The sequence below is a fragment of the Topomyia yanbarensis genome, chromosome 1, assembly GCF_030247195.1.
Source record: "Topomyia yanbarensis strain Yona2022 chromosome 1, ASM3024719v1, whole genome shotgun sequence".
Taxonomy (NCBI): domain Eukaryota; kingdom Metazoa; phylum Arthropoda; class Insecta; order Diptera; family Culicidae; genus Topomyia; species Topomyia yanbarensis.
The window spans coordinates 209183232-209189459 of record NC_080670.1 but is presented as its reverse complement, the minus strand read 5'-3'; positions in this window follow the sequence as shown (position 1 = coordinate 209189459).

Below are 6228 nucleotides of genomic sequence, written 5' to 3'. Positions count from 1 at the left end.
ACTTTTTTTACTCGTAAACAGAAGTAGAGTTTCTTTTTTGATTCATCTTCTAGTCAAGTCAGATCCTATATACTGATGAGACTAAATCTTAATAATCTTACTCAAATTTATATGTACCGTGCACAAAATAGTTTCAACCAATTTTCTCCTCATGGAGAGATACAACGAAGTGAGAATTGCGGTATATTTTGGCCGACTTTAAATAGTGTCAGTTTGCCAAGTCGCTCTTCTATAGTCACTCCTTTTGATAAATTCCCTGGTTAATGGTTTCAGAAGCTACGGAAGCGTCACTTTTTAGTCCGCAGCTTGAGATTGCTTGCCAAATGAGGAACCGATTTTATTTGTCTGTCTGTCTGGATACAAGGTCGATCTAATGAGGCGTAAAATTCTTGTCCAGGAATTTGTTCGAAAACGGCCTTGAAATACGTTTCATAATCCTCTACGACGCGTACATATTCCGTAAGCAGATTCTCGTAGAGGTTCTTTGATCGTTATGAGTGCAATATTTAAGAGTTCACGGTATAACATGAAGATTCGGAGGGTCAGAGTCTATAAATCGGCCTTGACACCAGTCCAAAATCTAGAGTTTAATGTCCCACTTCCAGAGACTATTAGCTCAGAGTTCATGGTTTAAACATTTAAAGTCAAAATATCAGATATAAAAATCTAGATTTGTGCTTCCAGAGTCAAGAAATAATAAGCTGTAGACCAGTGGTCCGATTTTAGAATGCTGGGTTCTGAATGTAAAGACCAGAGCATGGAGTTCATGTTCCTGAGCCGAAGTTCAGAAAGCCATCTAGATTCCTAAATTTAGAATCCGAAGTCTAGAGTCCAGATTAAGGAATTCAGCGGTCAGTATTCAAAGACCAGGATTCACCGCTCCCAAGTTCAGAGACTTTAGTTCAGAATGCAGATTTCCGAGTCCCAAGGGCATAGCACAATTTTCAAAGTTGGTCAGAGTGCTCCGAATTCAACGTCTAGAGTCCAGAGATTGGAATCTGGGGTCCGTATTTGGAGGTAGATTTGAGAGTTTACTATTCAGAGTTGCAGAGTCCAAGGTTTAAAATAAAGAGTCCAGATTCGAGTGTCCAGGGTTTACAACTTGTTATCCCACTTTCAGTGTTCTACCAGAATTCCAAAGCCTCGAATTCAAAGTACAGGATTCAAAATTTTGAGCCATGGAATCCCTCGATTCCTCAACGCTGGCAACGAGATCGACCAGTAGATGCTGCTTTTGAAAGTAGTTAGAGAGATCCAAAGCAACATACCGAGCCTGCCGTCGAATCCGTTCTAAATTCACCTGTCGCTAAAAACGCCGTCGGAGTTGAACCATGTTCATCTAGACTACTGAAGAAGCACGAGACACTCAGACATCCTTTGGACGACGTCCAAGAGATCCCCTCATACCCTTAAACAAACTCACGGCATTAGTTTTGACATCGACGCTAAAACTTGGACATCGAGGCCGTTCGAAAAGGACTGCAAGACCTGGGAGTCCCCCGTACCACCAAAGCGTCCAGATAATTACCTGACTTCTAGTCATCACGTTCTCCGGCTTCCAGGTCCCAGAATACAGCTTTCTGGGCATGATTTATAAACTACCATGGTTACCACTCGGTCAGGGAAGCTTATCGGAAGTGCGAGTCCTGGTCAATATCAGCGTCACTGGCCAAACCTAGCATTTGCCAATCTGAAGAACCTACTGTCTAGAGTAACCCCCGCCTCAACCCACTGCTGCTCAAGGTGTCTACCGCGGACACCAAGACACTTCAAATAATGACAGTTCCAAGACCCCTAGTATCGGATCAAGCGCAACCAGAAGCAAACCTATCGGAGCCCAACCTTCTACAGTTCAGTGAATAGTGAAAAAACCAAACCAGCGGAACCGGAACCCGTCGGAACCCGAATTAAGAAGAGTGGGAGACCATACTAGCGACAAAAACTCCGGAACCCCACTCTCCAAACCAGAGCCCCCGCAGATAGTATAGACTTGGAGATCGATAGCTCCAAACAACCTCAAACAAGACTACTCCTATCGACCCTGCCTCGGGAATACCGGTCCTCCCCGATGAGCCCTCGGCGGCTGTGGGTGCGGGACCATCGGAACCTTCCTAGGCAACACCAAAATGTGTCTGCCTCTCAGCGGGTCACGGTGCAACTCAACCGTCCATCATATATCGCCGTAAAAAGCACACAACCCGAAACAGCCCATAAAGCTGGCATCGGCTCTTCCGGCCGACCCATGCCCAACTACACCGATCACAACACTCCCCAGCCCCGCTAGGCCTTCCCGGCCGGCATCCCCCCGGAAGCCCTAGCGGAAGTCGGTCGGGCCACAAAATCCACAGGGATCCACAGCTTCAATCAGTACACCAGAACAATCCCGAAAAGGGTGATCCGGTATCAATCCTCCGATCTACCACCAACGAATCACACCTCGTAACCGAGAACACCTAGCATATGAGCGCTAAGGAAAAGACCTTTTTTCTGTACCGGCCTTGCCCACGGATCTACCAGACCTCACCGACGCGCCTTCGGTGGCTACCGGTACCACGAACCCAGCTGCGCTCCGGATAAGCTTATCTCTGTAACCCATGCCCCCAGAGCAGTTCAGCGGCCCGAACCTCTTTCCAAAAGACGAACATCCAGTCGAGGCACGATCGGCTATTCACTAAGATGTTGCAACACCCCGTACACAACACCAAAAACAGTTATGACCGAAACCTAACGGAGAGAGATCGCAGGCCCGATCCAAGCGGTGGTCACTGCAAGGGCGGCCCACCAGTTCACCAGAAGCCCCCTACCAACAACAATACCGCCACCCAATTTGTACCAACACTAGAACCAATGGTACCTCGGCCGGGGACAGAGCCGCCAACATCATATCCGAAACACCACTCGCCACCACACGATTAGAGAGAACGCCTCTCATCTGCATTGGTCCTCTCCGGTTCCAGGTAGCTCACCGTACAGTCACCCTTAGCGCTTCGGTGCCGATCAACTTGGATTCTCCGCCTGACGGCTACAGGAAGGCAGCCCAGAAACCTGGTACCAGCCTACCAGAGGAACGACGCATCACAAACGTCCCAGCATTCGCTCCACCTCATCCAACAGCTCTCATATAGACTGCAGTACGGACTGCAGCTCATTGGCGTTACAACCCCATTGTCCTGGCTATCCAAGAGACTCAAACCTCTCTGGGCTACTCGGAAACCGTTACGATTTAAATTACAGATCGAAGTTAAATTCTATCCAACAATCGGACTGGCGACCCGAGGCGACAACCCCAGTGAAAGAATCCAGCTCCACACAGCGCTTTTAGCAATTGCGACGAGGATCTGAATATCCAGCCGGTGCACCGTTGTAGTCGTATACATACCACAGGAGGTCAAGCAGGTTGGAAGGAAACACCACTTACTGATTCGTCGAAACCTGGCCCTATTCACAATAATAAGGGGCATGAAGGCACAATTTTAAATTATCAAAGCAATTGAAGACAACAGAGCAGTATTCCTCAACGATGGAAGCTCGATCTTTGCTGGAGTACCCTTACTATTCCCAATAGACCTCACAATATACTCGAACTCCCTTCCCGAATGCCGCTGGTCCGAACTCAAAGTCCCCACCACATCCTGGTAACACACAACTCAGCTCCTTCAACTACATACCGCCGTCGACGGTGAAGGGTACAAGGGGACCGACTGGAATAGCTACGAATAATGGTTTCTGCGTAGTCTCGACCTACACAAATTGTGCTCTCTAGCCGAACTGAAGGAGTTCATACTCCACGCTGCCAAAGCCAGTATCACGCTGGACTAGCTGAGACCCTCCTCCAGGAGTCCACTGGTGGTGCACCGAAGTAGCCAATTGCAGTTAAAAATCGCCGACGAGCTCTCCGGATGCTTCGGAAAATGTCAGTCAATATCCAGGCTCAACTAATTCCGTCAGCTTCACAGTGCTGCTAACAAAGTCGTTACCGAAGCCGAATCTGCAAGCCGGAGTGACTTCCTGGACGGAACCTGATTCACACACGAAGGAGATTTGGTGAAGGATTGATGCACTCAGCGGGGAAAGGCGGGATAACGACATCGACAGGATCGCAATCATAAACTCCTGAATCTCTAAAGAATTAGGACATCATTGCTCCTCCCAATCGACAACCGCATCGCTCTCAGCCAATTTCCATGTCAAGAAAGCCATGCTTGAGACCACCCTAGTATCATTCGCACCCGACCCATCACCGAAATGGAATTAGCCCTCCGGAATGGAGCCTGTCGACGCCCTACGGCGTAGACGTGGGAAAGCTACCGGGATATGCAACGTCGGTAACCCGCTGATAAGGAACTTGCCACCTCAAGGCAAAAAAGCACTGATTTAAAGCTACTACAGGGTCCCTACTGGAATCATGGCAAACAGTCACACCCATCCCTAAAAAGACACTAGGGATCTGAATACCCAAGGAATTCCGACCAATTAGCCTCCGCTTCTTCATTGGCAAACCGCTCAAACGCATAGTCAACCGACGAAAGCGCCAATTCCGCTGGACATGCGTCCTAGTAACCTTTTGGTGGGCGTTAAATATCCGAAGACTCGGTAAGCCTGGAAACCGCTAAAGGAATCCATGAGAAGCTCGCGAGACCACCTCTCTCATCTCTATTCCAGATGGTCTCGGAATCTCTGAAGTCGCAGTAACAGCATAGCACCAACTATGTAGCTGAACGAACGCTGCTCGAACCTCACCCTCATATACTCCAACGGATTCTAAAAGATACAATGAAGTCAAAATGGGGGTTAGCGGCAACGAGACATGCCTTTCCCTCCGCCTCTTCCCCCCCCCCCAACGAGAAGAGCGACAAAAAGTCAAGAAGCCCACTCTTCAAACCAGGGGCCCCGAGGTTAGTATAAACCCGGCGATGTCTACCGAATAAACACAACAATAGCCAGCGACACTGACCCTGTCCCGGGAAGTAGCGGTCCTCAGCAAGGGACCTCTCCAGGGAAGTAACCCATACAATTCCGGTCGTATCAATTGAACAGCCGCTTACCACCCCCAGCGACTACAAACACCAGCATGGTGGACAGTTCGGTTATCTTGGGTGGCCCGAATATTCGCGAGCTACGGCGCAACCCGGCCGCTCGCCATACATCGTTGTCAAAAGCACACATCCCGGATGGAACCACACAGAGAACATCGGCTCTTCCGGGTGAGCCACCCCCAACTACACCAATCGCAACACTCCTCAGCCCCTTCAATTGACGAGCCGGACTCTCAGAAACTGCAGCGGACAACAGTCGAGCCACAAAGTCAAGAGGGATTCGCAACTCCAAACCCTCCGGCGACTGTTTGTGCGAGGATTCCTGCTCACACCTCAGATAAGTCAAATTAAGTCTCCCCTACCCCATCATGACCAGTCGTACGCCTGTGAACCCGTTTCAGGTAGCTCACCGTACAGCCTCCCCCCAGCGCTTCAGTGTCCAACAACTTGGACTCTCCACCCGACCCCGGCGGCTTCCTGAGGGGGGTCTCTCCAGAATCCCGGCACCACGCTACCAGAAGCCAATGGAGAAACGGTACAGCCCAGACAAATACCCCAGCAGTGGTTCTATCTCATCCACCAGCTCTCATACCGACCACCGCACGGACCGCAGTTAATTGGCGTTGCAATGGAAAACCAATGGGTTAACACAGAAGTTAGGCAACCTTCAGGCAATTATCGCCCGTGACAGCTAGCTCCATTGTTCTGGTTATCTAAGAGACTCACAATGCGGACACACCAACGTGACTCGAAAACCGTTACGATGAGGATCTACGGATCTATCAAACAGCTGGACTGGCGATCCCCGTGGAAAGAATCTAGCTCGACACAGAATTTTTAACAATTGCGAGAAGGGTCGGATTGTCTATCCCATGCACCATGGTAGTCATATACATACCGCAGGAGATCAAGGAGGTTAGAACGAAATTCGACGTACTGATACGTTTAAACCCGGTCCCGGTCATAGTATAGGGGAGATTAGAGCATATCACACGGTCTAGGGGAACGTTAATCCAAACGCCGCAGAAATCACACATTTAAAGCAATAGAAGACAACGGAGCAGTATTCCCTCAACGATGGAAATCCGACCTTCGCTGGAGGATCCGTACTAGTCCCAATAGACATCGCAATATGCACGAACTCCCTTGCGGCCGAATGCCGCTCTTCCGAACTCGAAGTCCCATAAAATAG